This window comes from Ranitomeya imitator, chromosome 1, assembly GCF_032444005.1.
Source record: "Ranitomeya imitator isolate aRanImi1 chromosome 1, aRanImi1.pri, whole genome shotgun sequence".
In the NCBI taxonomy this organism is placed as follows: domain Eukaryota; kingdom Metazoa; phylum Chordata; class Amphibia; order Anura; family Dendrobatidae; genus Ranitomeya; species Ranitomeya imitator.
In genome coordinates, this window is record NC_091282.1 from 444,244,267 (window position 1) to 444,261,356 (window position 17,090).

Sequence of the window (17,090 nt, forward strand, 5' to 3'; positions counted from 1 at the left end):
TTCATAAAATCTTCTCATGTCAAGAAAAAAACATCATGTGGGGACGCAGCTTCTAAACGCCTGGCGCATTTCAAACAAAGTTCTTAGTCATAGCCATGGCTGGATTGTAATTTTTCACCAAGTTTCATTGGTGAAATATTACAAATTGCACTAATTGGCTGTTTCACTTTTAACAGCCAATCAGAGCGATCGTAGTCATGGGGGGGGGAGGGCAAAGCCACCACCCCTGGGCTGAAGTACCACTCCCCCTGTTCCTGTAGGTCGGGTGAAATTTGAGTTAACCCTTTCACCCGACCTGCAGGAAAGTGATCCCTCAATGATGCCACAATGGCGTCACAGGTTGGATTGGCACTGACTTTCATGACACCTATGTGGCGTCACAGGTCGGGAAGGAGTTAAGGTATTACAAAAGTTTTTGGGTTTTTCCAACTACTACCATAAGCTCATGAAAAATTGTTCAGTAGCGTACAAACCTCGGATGGATATGACCATTAAAGGGATAGACTTTTCCAAATGGTCCAGTCTGATCAGGGAGGCATTCGATACCTTAAAGGAATGTTTTTCACCTGCGTCAATTCTCATACAGCCTGACGTCATTCAGCCATTTATTGTAGAAGTTGATGCGTTTGAAGTGGAGGTAGGGGCTGTATTATCGCAGGGTGGTAAATGACGTCCATGTGTAAACTTTTCTAAAAAAACTGTGATCTGCATAGAAAAATTATGACATTGGTAACAGAGAACTCTTGGTGATCAAGTGGGCCTTGTAACAGTGGTGTCATTTTCTGGTTATGGTAATCACGGATCATAAGAATCTTGTATATTTAAATTCTGCAAAATGTCTAATGCCTAGATAGGAAAATGGGCATTGTTCTTCACCAGGTTTAAATTTTTTGTTACATAGGTTGGGGAACAAGACCATTGAGGCGGATGCCTTATCTCATTTTCCTGGGGGGGAATCTATGTGGTCATTTTTTTCAATGAGGACAGTATGAGATACTTTATCAAATGCTTTGCTGATGTCGATATTTACTATAGCTACCGCATTTCCCTGATCCACCCAGTCAGTGATTACATCATAGAATGAAATTAGATTTGTCTGACATGACTTGTTTGCCACAAACCTATGCTGGCTCTGGTTAATTACTATATTCTTATCCAAGTACTTGCAAGCACAGTTGGGTGAACCAGAACAGCAAAGTTCGGCGTCCATACAGAACACCAGTGGGCACGAACACTGAACACGGGCTTTACCAGAAAGTCCTTGTTACTGTTCGAGTTTGGCCGCCTGAACACTGGGTGTTTGTTGCGCTGTCATGTGCATGACAGTGCGGCAAACACTTCTGATCAGCAGTAAAATTATTACCGCCAGTCAGACAGCTGTGGTTCCTATGCTGTCAAATGATGGCATGAGCCTGCAGCAGTCATCAGAGATAAAAAATTCACTGGCATTGGCTGATGGGACTTCTGCTGCCACTAATAACAGAGAGAGGAGGTGGCATTCTAATTAAATTATTAAATAAAAAAAAAGTTGTGGGTTCCCCTGTATTTTTGATAACCAGCCAGGCAAAACTGACAGCTCAGGGTGCAACCCTGAGCTGTCAGCATTAGCAAGGCTGGTTATCAAGAATAGAGGGGTCCCAATGCTATTTTTAATTATTTAAGTAAATAATAAAAAAATGGCATGGGCTCCCCCCCCCCCATTTTTGACAACCAAATATATATAATTAGATAGATATAATTTTTTTTTCTTTTTATCAAGTGTTAAAGTTCTGTTTTCATCCCCCTGGTCTCTTTAAATACTTCCAATTCTTCCTTCTTTTCGGGATTGTTATTGATTGTGCAGTGAGAATTTAATTCAGCAAAATCTCCCATCCTTCTTGTAGATTTGTGTTCTTTAGAGAAGCTGAGCATTTTCTGAACCTATTACTTTTGCCTGAGAGAGATTCCCAGCAAATATCTGGATAGTTAAAATCTCCCATGATCACTGTGACATACTTTTTTGAGAACCAGGACATCTGATGTTTAAATAGTTCATTCATATCTTCAGTCTATCTAGGTGGCAAATAGTAAACATTTACAGTAGTGTTCTTTCTGTTCTTCTCTCCTTGTATTATTACTAGTTATGAGCAAGCATGCTCGCCACTACTCGGTACTCGCCCGATCATCTCACTGCTCGCGATGCTCGGAGCTCACCGAATATTTCCAGGGTTGCATGGAGTGAGCTCAGGTCCCCTCCCTGCATGTTTGGTGCTCTTTAGAGAGCCAATGAACATGCAGGGATTGTCTGCCACACACTGTAATGCTGCAGCAATGTTGGTTGTGGCATTACAGTGATTGGCTGGCTGCACCGCATCATCAGGTCTATATCAGACCAGGCACCGCCATGCTCATCACAGTCTACTCCAAAATCAGGCAGTGTAGGGAGAAGTGCTGCTGAGTTAGGGAGAAATTTGTTTGTTTCTTAGTGTAGGTATACCACAATATATTATACACATATCCATCTCAACTAACAGTCCTTCTGAGGACTAATCCAGCTGCATAGATATCAGTGCTAGGCATGCAGGCAGTGTATGTGTCAGACTGCACTGCATATAGCTAGAGGGTCCATTCCAGTTCTGTCTGCTGATGCTGCTTTTACAGATATTTCTGTATTTTCAGGTATCAGGGGCCAGGAATAGGGACGGGCGAACCCGAACTGTACTCCATGGGAGTTTTCCATGGGGAACGTGCAGCTCTCTGGCACCCCCTTACCCTCAAGTCAGCTAGGGAACTGCACCTAGGATAAGTAGTCACTGGAAAGGCTGCCTTGGCGCGTACTGGTTATCGGGCACTCTGCAGTAAGGGCGGTATGTATATCACCAGTCCCACAGTCCCAACAAGGGAATACACACATAACCTCCGATCCGTCACTGCCAGGGTTCCCCAATACCAACAGGACGCTAAGTTGCCACCAGTTCCTCATTTTATACTAAGGCCTATGTCGTGTCACAGGTAGAGTGATTTGTTGCAGAGTACGTGTCGGTTCGATTATAGAGCAAAAAGTGCGCAGTTAGTAAATGTATAAGTTTATTCCAAAAAATATAGGCAGTGGCACTGGTTACAAAAATACAAAAGGAGACAAAATACAGCATATGCAGACAGTTACAAATAATAATAATAATAATAATAATTTTTATTTATATAGCGCCAACATATTCCGCAGTACTTTACAATTAAGCGGGGACATGTACAGACAATAAATTCAGTGCAAGTTAAGAAACTTTAAACAGTGACATTAGGGGTGAGGTCCCTGCTCGCAAGCTTACAATCTATAAGGAAATGGGGGGACACAATAGGTGAAAAGTGCTTGTTATTTCAGGTCTGGCAATTATAATAAATAGGGATTTTCATATAAAGCTGCATGATCCGGTCATCAGCCCGTGTGTTTAAGTGCAATAGTCAAGTATCAAGTGCAGTTATCATGTGCATGGAGGGTGTGGAGACAGATGAATAGTAGGGTGCAGATTCAGATGCAGATAATATTTGGATGGGGGGAACAGGGCAACGTTAGTTTACTGAGTAGTTGATGTGGTAGGCTTGTTTGAAGAGATGGGTTTTTAAAGCGCGCTTGAATAGGTCGGGGCTAGGTATCAGTCTGATCGTCTGGGGAAGTGCATTCCAGAGAGCTGGCACAGCACGAGAGAAGTCTTGGAGATGGAGGTGCGAGGTTCGGATTACGGGGGATGTTAGTCTTAGGTCGTTTGTAGAACGGAGGACACGTGTAGGGCGATAGACAGAGATGAGAGAGGAGATATAAGGCAGTGCAGAACTGTGGAGAGCTTTGTGGGTGAGAGAGATGAGTTTATACTCGACCCTGTAGCGAATGGGTAGCCAGTGTAATGACTGGCACAAGATGGAGGCATCGGTGAAGCGGCTGGACAGAAATATGACTCTGGCTGCCGCATTCAAGATGGATTGGAGAGGAGAAAGTTTGGTAAGAGGGAGAAAAGAGTTGCAGTAGTCCAGACGAGAATGAATAAGAGCGACAGTAAGAGTCTTAGCAGTTTCAAAGGTGAGAAAAGGTCGGATTCTGGAGATGTTTTTAAGATGCAGGTGACAGGAGCGAGTGAGTGATCGGATATAGGGAGTAAAGGAAAGTTCGGTGTCGAATATGACCCCAAGACAGCGGGCATGCTGCTTGGGAGTTATGGTTGAACCCTCCAGGGTGATTTCGATGTTGGGTAGAGTGAGGTTAGTAGAAGGGAGAAACACAAGTAGTTCAGTTTTGGAGAAATTTAGTTTCAGATAGAGGGAGGACATGATGTTAGAGACAGCAGACATACAATCCTTGGTATTTTGAATTAGGGTAGGGGTGATGTCAGGGGAAGATGTGTATAATTGGGTGTCGTCAGCATAGAGATGGTGCTGGAACCCAAATCTGCTGATTGTTTGACCAATAGGGGCAGTGTATAGAGAGAAAAGGAGGGGGCCTAGGACTGAGCCCTGCGGAGCCCCGATAGTAAGTGGAGCGCCCCCAGACACAGGGCCACAAGTTCTCAGTACCGGGCCTCTCTGGTTCGGTTCTGGAGCTGTCACGGTGGCTATACCCGGTCCGTGACCCTGCTAAGGGGTGTCCAATAAAGGTGGTACAGTCGGTCAGGGGTTCGTGATGCCACCTGTGGTGTTCGGTCAGGGCGACCGATGCTGCTGTGGGGTCCGCTGGGGTGATGGAATGGCAGCTGGATGGTATACCTTCCCACAGGTGAAGTATGTCCCCAGGGCTTCCCAGTAAGGTGGATGGTGATGGTGTGAGGTGCAGTCAATAACGAGGACACAAGGTTGCAGTCTCTTTACCTCTTTACTGAAGACTTCAGGATCCGCAATCCAGAGCATGCTTAAAAGGGCTATCTGAGACCGGCCGGTCCAATGGGCACTTCCAGAATTCCCTTTGCAGGTGGAAATCGTTGCCTACCAATAGCGCCTGTGTGTTGTAGTGCTACCCTGCAGAGCATTCGGAATAGTCCTCACAACTTCTGTTCTCGTTCGTTCTTTCTAATGTGTTCCAGATGTTTCTAGTTCAACGTCCCCCAGGTATGTTATGGCTAGGACGCACCCATATGATGGGAAGGCCTGGAGGTCTTCTGGGACCCTAGAGACGCCCCTCTCCCACTGTTGCCCCCTATGTCTTCGTAGGTGTTTAGGTGAGACAGCCAACCTATAATTAACTGTCCTGCGGAGTTTGATGTAAGGCGTAGAGTCAGTTACTCCCTCGGTGTTCCGGCCACCGGCTACGTGCCTCAGTAGGATGTTGCCTCGGTCTCACGGCACGACTCCTACTGGTTCTCCTTTGTGCTTGATCTAATTTCTCACTGTCTCACAATATCCTTCGCTTTGTGTCTCTTTCTTAGGATACCGCCGCGGGGTGTGCAGGCGCGGTTCCGTAACGTTCTGTTCTGGTCGCTAGGTGCCTGCCAGGTTCCCACGCCTGACAGGGACCCCCCCTGTGTCTTCTCCCTGCTACACCCCCTGCCACGGGATATTGCCTGAATCCAACCCAGTCAGCTTCTGACTATCTTTCTATCCAACCCCTAGTTTTACCAGTGTGAGGAGGGGCCCAATAAATAAAGCCTTTTGCTCCCCCTAGTGTTATGATAGGCAATTCAGTAACACAATGTACATAGCGATCAGAGCACATACAGTGATCTGACAATAACCCAAAATAATAGAACGAGCTCTGAGACGTGGAAACTCTGTAGACCGCAATTCCTGATCCTCTCCAAACACAACTAGAGGCAGCTGTGGATTGCGCCTAACGCTCCCTATGCAACTCGGCACAGCCTGAGAAACTAACTAGCCTGAAGATAGAAAAATAAGCCTACCTTGCCTCAGAGAAATACCCCAAAGGAAAAGGCAGCCCCCCACATATAATGACTGTGAGTAAGATGAAAAGACAAACGTAGGGATGAAATAGATTCAGCAAAGTGAGGCCCGATATTCTAGACAGAACGAGGATAGGAAAGATAACTTTGCGGTCTACACAAAACCCTAAAGAAAACCACGCAAAGGGGGCAAAAAGACCCTCCGTACCGAACTAACGGCACGGAGGTACACCCTTTGCGTCCCAGAGCTTCCAGCAAAACAAATAGACAAGCTGGACAGAAAAAATAGCAACAAATAGCAAAGAAGCACTTAGCTATGCAGAGCAGCAGGCCACAGGAATGATCCAGAGAAACACAAGTCCAACATTGGAACATTGACAGGAAGCATGGATCAAAGCATCAGGTGGAGTTAAGTAGAGAAGCAGCTAACGACCTCACCAGATCACCTGAGGGAGGAAACTCAGAAGCTGCAGTATCACTTTCCTCCACAAACGGAAGCTCCCAGAGAGAATCAGCCGAAGTACCACTTGTGACCACAGGAGTGAACTCTGCCACAGAATTCACAACAGTACCCCCCCTTGAGGAGGGGTCACCGAACCCTCACCAGAGCCCCCAGGCCGACCAGGATGAGCCACATGAAAGGCACGAACAAGATCGGGAGCATGGACATCAGAGGCAAAAACCCAGGAATTATCTTCCTGAGCATAACCCTTCCATTTAACCAGATACTGGAGTTTCCGTCTTGAAACACGAGAATTCAAAATCTTCTCCACAATATACTCCAATTCCCCCTCCACCAAAACCGGGGCAGGAGGCTCAACAGATGGGACCATAGGTGCCACGTATCTCCGCAACAATGACCTATGGAATACGTTATGTATGGAAAAAGAATCTGGAAGGGTCAGACGAAAAGACACAGGATTAAGAACCTCAGAAATCCTATATGGACCAATAAAACGAGGTTTAAACTTAGGAGAGGAAACCTTCATAGGAATATGACGAGAAGATAACCAAACCAGATCCCCAACACGAAGTCGGGGACCCACACGGCGTCTGCGATTAGCGAAAAGTTGAGCCTTCTCCTGGGACAAGGTCAAATTGTCCACTACCTGAGTCCAAATCTGCTGCAACCTGTCCACCACAGTATCCATACCAGGACAGTCCGAAGACTCAACCTGTCCTGAAGAGAAACGAGGATGGAACCTAGAATTGCAGAAAAACGGCGAAACCAAGGTAGCCGAGCTGGCCCGATTATTAAGAGCGAACTCAGCCAAAGGCAGAAAGGACACCCAGTCATCCTGATCAGCAGAAACAAAGCATCTCAGATATGTTTCCAAGGTCTGATTGGTTCGATCGGTCTGGCCATTAGTCTGAGGATGGAAAGCCGAGGAAAAAGACAAGTCAATGCCCATCCTACCACAAAAGGCTCGCCAAAACCTCGAAACAAACTGGGAACCTCTGTCAGAAACAATATTCTCTGGAATGCCATGCAAACGAACCACATGCTGGAAGAACAAAGGCACCAAATCAGAGGAGGAAGGCAATTTAGACAAGGGTACCAGATGGACCATCTTAGAAAAGCGATCACAGACCACCCAAATGACTGACATCTTTTGAGAAATGGGAAGGTCAGAAATAAAATCCATAGAGATATGTGTCCAAGGCCTCTTCGGGACCGGCAAGGGCAAAAGCAACCCACTGGCACGAGAACAGCAGGGCTTTGCCCGAGCACAAATCCCACAGGACTGCACAAAAGTACGCACATCCCGCGACAGAGAGGGCCACCAAAAGGATCTAGCCACTAACTCTCTGGTACCAAAGATTCCAGGATGACCAGCCAACACCGAACAATGAAGTTCAGAGATAACTCTATTCGTCCACCTATCAGGGACAAACAGTTTCTCCGCTGGGCAACGATCAGGTTTATTAGCCTGAAATTTTTGCAGCACCCGCCGCAAATCAGGGGAGATGGCAGACACAATTACTCCTTCCTTGAGGATACCCGCCGGCTCAGATAAACCCGGAGAGTCGGGCACAAAACTCCTAGACAGAGCATCCGCCTTCACATTTTTAGAGCCCGGAAAGTACGAAATCACAAAGTCAAAACGGGCAAAAAAGAACGACCAACGAGCTTGTCTAGGATTCAAGTGCTTGGCAGACTCGAGATAAGTCAAGTTCTTATGATCAGTCAATACCACCACGCGATGCTTAGCTCCTTCAAGCCAATGACGCCACTCCTCGAATGCCCACTTCATGGCCAGCAACTCTCGGTTGCCCACATCATAATTTCGCTCAGCAGGCGAAAACTTCCTGGAAAAGAAAGCGCATGGTTTCATCACTGAGCAACCAGAACCTCTCTGTGACAAAACAGCCCCTGCTCCAATCTCAGAAGCATCAACCTCGACCTGGAACGGAAGAGAAACATCTGGTTGACACAACACAGGGGCAGAAGAAAAACGACGCTTCAACTCTTGAAAAGCTTCAATGGTTTGGCAACACTAGAAAAATTGCAGATGAAGCGACGATAAAAATTAGCAAAGCCCAGGAACTTTTGCAGACTTTTCAGAGATGTCGGCTGAGTCCAATCATGGATGGCTTGGACCTTAACCGGATCCATCTCGATAGTAGAAGGGGAAAAGATGAACCCCAAAAATGAAACCTTCTGCACACCAAAGAGACACTTTGATCCCTTCACAAACAAAGAATTAGCACGCAGGACCTGAAAAACCGTTCTGACCTGCTTCACATGAGACTCCCAATCATCCGAGAAGATCAAAATGTCATCCAAGTACACAATCAGGAATTTATCCAGGTACTCACGGAAGATGTCATGCATAAAGGATTGAAACACTGATGGAGCATTGGCAAGTCCGAACGGCATCACTAGATACTCAAAATGACCCTCGGGCGTATTAAATGCAGTTTTCCATTCATCGCCTTGCCTGATTCTCACCAGATTATACGCACCACGAAGATCTATCTTAGTGAACCAACTAGCCCCCTTAATCCGAGCAAACAAATCAGATAACAATGGCAAGGGGTACTGAAATTTAACAGTGATCTTATTAAGAAGGCGGTAATCTATACACGGTCTCAGCGAACCATCTTTCTTGGCTACAAAAAAGAACCCTGCTCCTAATGGCGACGATGACGGGCGAATATGCCCCTTCTCCAGGGATTCCTTCACATAACTGCGCATAGCGGTGTGCTAAGGCACGGATAAATTAAACAGTTGACCTTTTGGGAATTTACTACCAGGAATCAAATTGATAGCACAATCACAATCCCTATGCGGAGGCAGGGCATCGGACTTGGGCTCATCAAATACATCCCGGTAATCAGACAAGAACTCTGGAACCTCAGAAGGGGTGGATGACGAAATAGTCAGAAATGGGACATCACCATGTACCCCCTGACAACCCCAGCTGGACACCAACATGGAATTCCAATCCAATACTGGATTATGGGCTTGTAGCCATGGCAACCCCAACACGACCACATCATGCAGATTATGCAACACCAGAAAGCGAATAACCTCCTGATGTGCAGGAGCCATGCACATGGTCAGCTGGGTCCAGTATTGAGGCTTATTCTTGGCCAAAGGTGTAGCATCAATTCCTCTCAATGGAATAGGACACTGCAAGGGCTCCAATAAAACCCCACAACGTTTAGCACAATCCAAGTCCATCAAATTCAGGGCAGCGCCTGAATCCACAAACGCCATGACAGAATACGACGACAAGGAGCATATCAAGGTAACGGACAGAAGAAATTTTGACTGTACAGTACCAATGGCGGCAGACCTAGCGAACCGCTTAGTGCGCTTAGGACAATCAGAGATAGCATGAGTGGAATCACCACAGTAGAAACACAGCCCATTCAGACGTCTGTGCTCTTGCCGTTCAACTCTGGTCATAGTCCTATCGCACTGCATAGGCTCAGGTTTAATCTCAGGTAATACCGCCAAATGGTACACAGATTTACGCTCACGCAAGCGTCGACCGATCTGAATGGCCAAAGACATAGACTCATTCAAACCAGCGGGCATAGGAAATCCCACCATGACATCCTTAATGGCTTCAGAGAGACCCTTTCTGAAAATGGCTGCAAGCGCAGATTCATTCCATTGAGTGAGCACGGACCATTTTCTAAATTTCTGGCAATATAGCTCTATCTCATCCTGAGCCTGACAAAGAGCCAGCAAATTTTTTTCTGCCTGATCTACTGAATTAGGCTCATCGTACAGCAATCCAAGCGCCAGGAAAAACGCATCGATATCACTCAATGCAGGATCTCCTGACGCAAGAGAAAATGCCCAGTCCTGAGGGTCGCCACGCAAAAAAGAAATGACGATCCTAACCTGTTGCGCTGGGTCACCAGAAGAGCGAGGTTTCAAAGCCAGAAACAGTTTACAATTATTCTTGAAACTCAGAAATTTAGTTCTATCTCCAAAAAACAAATCTGGAATAGGAATTCTCCGTTCTAACAAAAAATTCTGAACCACAAAATTTTGAAAATCTTGAACTCTTGCCGTGAGCTGATCTACACATGAAGACAGACCTTTAATGTCCATTGTAACACCTGTGTCCTGAACCACCCAAATGTCTAGGGGGAAAAAAAGACAAATCACAGTGCAAAGGAAAAAAAATGGTCTCAGAACTTCTTTTTTCCCTCTATTGAGAATCATTAGTACTTTTGTCTTCCTGTACTGTTATGATAGGCAATTCAGTAACACAATGTACATAGCGATCAGAGCACATACAGTGATCTGACAATAACCCAAAATAATAGAACGAGCTCTGAGACGTGGAAACTCTGTAGACCGCAATTCCTGATCCTCTCCAAACACAACTAGAGGCAGCTGTGGATTGCGCCTAACGCTCCCTATGCAACTCGGCACAGCCTGAGAAACTAACTAGCCTGAAGATAGAAAAATAAGCCTACCTTGCCTCAGAGAAATACCCCAAAGGAAAAGGCAGCCCCCCACATATAATGACTGTGAGTAAGATGAAAAGACAAACGTAGGGATGAAATAGATTCAGCAAAGTGAGGCCCGATATTCTAGACAGAACGAGGATAGGAAAGAACTTTGCGGTCTACACAAAACCCTAAAGAAAACCACGCAAAGGGGGCAAAAAGACCCTCCGTACCGAACTAACGGCACGGAGGTACACCCTTTGCGTCCCAGAGCTTCCAGCAAAACAAATAGACAAGCTGGACAGAAAAAATAGCAACAAATAGCAAAGAAGCACTTAGCTATGCAGAGCAGCAGGCCACAGGAATGATCCAGAGAAACACAAGTCCAACACTGGAACATTGACAGGAAGCATGGATCAAAGCATCAGGTGGAGTTAAGTAGAGAAGCAGCTAACGACCTCACCAGATCACCTGAGGGAGGAAACTCAGAAGCTGCAGTACCACTTTCCTCCACAAACGGAAGCTCCCAGAGAGAATCAGCCGAAGTACCACTTGTGACCACAGGAGTGAACTCTGCCACAGAATTCACAACACCCTAGTGGCCGGAGTGTGAAGTGTAATGTGTGCTGGTGATACCTGGTCAGTGGAATTCCTTCAGTGCCATCAGACGTACCATCACTCCCCTTAGTGGCAGAGTGTCATACTGCAACGACCAGATCTCTGGGGCGCTGCATAAGGAGACGAGGAGAGGAAGAGGAGCCGGCAAAAGATACAGTGAAGGAGCGGACAGAGAGGTAGGAGGAGAACCAGGAGAGGGCTGTGTCCTTGACGCCTATGGAGCGGAGCATAGTGAGAAGGAGCTGGTGATCCACAGTGTCAAATGCAGCAGATAGATCCAGGAGAATTAGCAGAGAGCAATGACCTTTGGATTTAGCTGTTATTAGATCATTAGAGACTTTAGTGAGGGCAGTTTCAGTGGAGTGTAAAGAGCGGAAACCAGATTGTAAGGGGTCGAGAAGAGAGTTATCCAAGAGATAGCGGATTAGACAGTAGTGGACTAAGCGTTCCAGGAGTTTAGAGATGAAGGAAAGGTTAGAGACAGGTCTGTAGTTAGCAGTGCAGTTCTGGTCCAGGGATGGCTTTTCAAGTAAAGGGGTAATGATGGCATGCTTAAATGAGGAGGGAAAAATACCTGAAGAAAGAGAGAGGTTAAATATTTTAGTCAGGTGAGTAACATAGTAACATAGTAACATAGTAACATAGTTAGTAAGGCCGAAAAAAGACATTTGTCCATCCAGTTCAGCCTATATTCCATCATAATAAATCCCCAGATCTACGTCCTTCTACAGAACCTAATAATTGTATGATACAATATTGTTCTGCTCCAGGAAGACATCCAGGCCTCTCTTGAACCCCTCGACTGAGTTCGCCATCACCACCTCCTCAGGCAAGCAATTCCAGATTCTCACTGCCCTAACAGTAAAGAATCCTCTTCTATGTTGGTGGAAAAACCTTCTCTCCTCCAGACGCAAAGAATGCCCCCTTGTGCCCGTCACCTTCCTTGGTATAAACAGATCCTCAGCGAGATATTTGTATTGTCCCCTTATATACTTATACATGGTTATTAGATCGCCCCTCAGTCGTCTTTTTTCTAGACTAAATAATCCTAATTTCGCTAATCTATCTGGGTATTGTAGTTCTCCCATCCCCTTTATTAATTTTGTTGCCCTCCTTTGTACTCTCTCTAGTTCCATTATATCCTGAGTGATGACCACTGGTGAGAGAGACTGCAGGAGAGGTGAAGAAATGGGGTCACTGTTGCCGGTTGTAGGCGGAGCAGAAGTGAGGAGCTTGAAAACTTCTTCTTCTGAAATGGGCTCAAAGATGTCTAGTGAGCTTGAGGTGCACCAGGGAAGGGGATCCAGGCACTGAGGAGATTGGGCTGAGATATCCTGATGGATGTGGTTGATTTTTTCTAGGAAATAAGTGGCCAGATCCTCACCACTGAGATTAGTGATGGGGGCCTGTACTTTAGGTTTCAGGAGGGAGTTTAAGGTTTCAAAAAGTCATTTTGGGTTGTTGGATAATGAGGTGATGAGGGTGGTGAAGTAGGATTGTTTGGCCAGAGAAAGTGCAGAGTTATAGGTTTTGAGCATGAACTTATAGTGAATGAAGTCTTATGCTAAGAGAGATTTTCTCCACTGCCGCTCTGCACACCTTGAGCAACGCTGAAAAAAGCGTATTTGCATAGTGTGCCAGGGCTGCCGTTGTCTGTGTCGAGTCTTTCTGCGTGTAGAAGGTGCTGCTTCATCTAGGGCATTCTTCAGTGTAATATTGAAGTATGACAATGCTAAGTCTGGACAGGAGAGGGAAGAGATGGGGGCTAAAGATGTGTGGAGGTTGTCCATAAGCTGCTGGGTATTAATGGTACGTGTATTCCGATAAGTGTGGTAAGTGGGGTGTCCTGGGTGAGGAGACAATTCTTGACAGAGAAGGAAAGAAGGTTGTGGTCCGAGAGCGGGAGAGGGGAGTTAGTAAAGTCGTGCAGCGATCCGGGACAGGAGAAAACCAGGTCCAGAATATTTTGGTCCTCATGCGTAGGAGAATTAGTAAACTGTGAGAGGCTGAATGAAGAAGTTAGAGAGAGAAGATGAGAGGCAGATTGGGAGAGGGGATCATTGATATTAAACTCTCCCATGATGAGGGTGGGGATGTCACAGGATAGAAAGTGAATAAGCCAGGTGGCAAAGTGGTCTAGAAACAGGCGGGAGGAGCCTGGAGGGTGATAAACAACAGCCACCCCCAAGGAGAAGGGCTTAAAGAGTCTGATGGTGTGGACTTTAAAGGAAGGAAATGTAAGTGAGGGAACCGGGGGGGGGGGGGGGGATGACCTGTAAAGCACATTGTGATGAAAGGAGCAAACCAACACCTCCACCCTGTCTGTTCTCAGGTCTGGTAGTATGTGAAAATTTCAGCCCACCAAACGAGAGAGCGGCAGCGGCGGTGGTGTCTGAGTGCTGGATCCAGGTTTCTGTAATAGCCTGAAGGTTAAGGGAATTAGAGAGGAAAAGATCATGATTGTAAGTTAGTTTGTTACACACAGACTGTGCATTCCAGAGAGCACAGTGGAAATCGATAGGAGAAGGCATGCACTGAATGTTATTAAGATTAACAGGGTTTCAATATGCAGCTGGAGAAGAGTAATGTATGCTGGTGGAGGGAGGCCCAAGGTTGGGGGAGATGTCTCCTGCAACTAGTAGAAGGAGAAAAAACAGAAAGAGCAGGTGGTGGGATGAATTGTATGAACGTTTTGAGTGCTGCATGGAGGTAGTGGCTGGTTTGGTGTGGGTAAGAAATGTCAGTAGAGCCTCAGAGTTATACATGGGTGAGGGGAGAAGGGAGGGGTGGATATAGAGAGAGTGCCCAGAATGTGTTAAAGGGCGGGTGAGTTGTGAGAAAGCAGAAGTAAAAACAAATAAGAAGTAGATTGATATGATCAATGCATAATGTATTATGACTGACCAAGAAGCATGATTGTTTGAAAAACTTAAGCACCTTACCCGTCTCCTGCCCTGTCCAACTGCCATTGTCTAACTGCCAAGTGCTTGATCCTGTTGCCCACGCGACCCTGTTCGCATGTTATCCCAGCCAGACTAAATATATATGAAATGAAATGACTGCTAGCATCAGAAACCAAATGGCCACAATCAGCAATTAACCAATTAGCATAAGGCCAGAGCAGGTGTTACTATGCAGGGTAAACAACCAATGCTGAACAAGGCCATAAAACAATGGGAAAAAGGAAGAAAAAAAAAGATAGCTTTGAACACTTTAAATCAGAAACCAAAAACAGAGAAAGAAAAAACAAGAAGAAGAAAAAAAAAGAAACACAGGAGTGATGGATTAAAATACCATGAGCAAAGCTTGCTAGATATGGTTCTGTTCACTATTGCAGTCAGCACACATATGGATGATGGATTAAACTACCATGAGCAAAGCTTGCTAGATATGGTTCTGTTCACACTTGCAGTCAGCACACAAATGGATTATGGATTAAAATACTTTTGTGAAGAAGAGAAGAGAGGAACATCAGCTTCAATGCCATTGTCTAACTGTCAAGCACTTGATCCTGTTGCACTTAATATCTGTTGCACAAGCGACCCCGCACGCGTGTTATTTGTTGTGAATTCTGTGGCAGAGCTCCCTCCTGTGGTCACAAGTGGTACTTCGGCTGATTCTCTCTGTAAGCTTCCGTTGGTGGAGGGAAGTAGTACTGCGGCTTCTGAGTTTCCTCCCTCAGGTGATGTGGTGAGGTCGTTAGGTGCTGCTCTACTTAACTCCACCTAGTGCTTTGATCCTGGCTTCCTGTCAATGTTCCAGTATTGGACTTGTTTTCCTCCTGGATCGTTCCTGTGGCCTGCTGCTCTGCATAGCTAAGTTTTCCTTTGCTATTTTGTTTGCTTTTCTTCTGTCCAGCTTATCTATTTGTTTGCTGGAAGCTCTGGGACGCAGAAGGTGTACCTCCGTGCCGTTAGTTCGGTACGGAGGGTCTTTTTGCCCCCTTTGCGTGGTTTTTAGGGTTTTGTGTTGACCGCAAAGTTACCTTTCCTATCCTCGCTCTGTTCAGAAAGTCGGGCCTCACTTTGCTAAATCTATTTCATCTCTACGTTTGTCTTTTCATCTTACTCACAGTCATTATATGTGGGGGGCTGCCTTTTCCTTTGGGGTATTTCTCTGAGGCAAGGTAGGCTTTTTTTCTATCTTCAGGCTAGCTAGTTTCTCAGGCTGTGCCGAGTTGCATAGGTAGCGTTAGGCGCAATCCACGGCTGCCTCTAGTGTTGTTGGATAGGATTAGGGATTGCGGTCAACAGAGTTCCCACGTCTCAGAGCTCGTTCTATGTTTTTGGATTATTGTCAGATCACTGTATGTGCTCTGACCTCTATGTTCACTGTGGTACTGAATTGCCTAATCATAACAGTTATTCCAGCCAGACTAAATATATATGAAATAATAGGGATTAAGATAAGAAACTTACTCTTGCTCATGTCACAGGTAGGACATGTCGATAAAGAGGAGGAGGACCTTCCCAAGGAAAATGGTTCATTAGCAAAGCATCTTAGCTGGCTCTCCTGGCATCTGACACCTCCCCAATTGAGCGTTTCAGCTTTATGCCTTAGCCCTTAACCTCCCTTGCTGACATCACTTGGTGAGCTGTGTTAGAGGACATACACCCCTTTTAACAAGTTATTAGAACTCCTATCTTTTCATATCTTTGGCTTGGGAAGTCCCAGGTGATGACAGGGGCATTACCTTTTCCCCTGCCACATGACCATTCCTTTGAGACCAAATATGATACAGTGGGTATGGAAAGTATTCAAACCATATAATGAGAAGAAAAATGATGCAGGACTCATGACGATTGCATAGCACCACCCGCAGCTCACAGTAAGGGAGACCTCATCTGTCCTTCTGAAACAGATCGTTTAAGCAAATCACCAATTGCGCTATAGTGAAGCTCTGTGCCGATCATCTTTCTGTTTCTTGGTATAAGAAAGTATTCAAACCCCTTTAAATTTTTCACTCTTTGTTTCATTGCAGCCATTTGGTAAATTCAAAAATATTCATTTTTTTCACATTAATGTACACTCTGCACCCCATCTTGACTAAAAAAAACAGAAATGTAGTAAATTTTGCAAATTTATTAAAAAAGAAAAAACTGAAATATCACATGGTCATAAGTATTCAGACCCTATGCTCAGACACTCATGATTAAGTCACATGCTGTCTATTTCCTTGTGAACCTCCTTGAGTTGGTTCTACTCCTTCATTGGAGGCAGTGCATGACCAAATGAGAATCATGAGGTCAAAGGAACTTGCAAGGAGCTCAGAGACAGAATTGTGACAAGGCACAGATCTGGCCAAGGTTACAACAAAATTTCAGAAGTACCGTATATACTCGAGTATAAGCCGAGATTTTCAGCCCAAATTTTTGGACTGAAAGTGCCCCTCTCGGCTTATACTCGAGTCAAGGTGGGTGGCAGGGTCGGCGGGTGAGGGGGAGAGGGCGCGGAGGCATACTTACCTAGTCCTGGCGATCCTGGCGCTCCCCCTGCCGTCCCACGGTCTTCTGTGCTGCAGCGTCTTCCCCTCTTCAGCGGTCACGTGGGACCGCTCATTAAAAAAATGAATAGGCGGCTCCACTTCCCATAGGGGTGGAGCCGCGTATTCATTTCTCTAATCAGCGGTGCCGGTGACCGCTGATAGAGAAAGAGGCTGCGGCACCGAAGACCAGGCAGAGGGAGCGTCAGGATCGC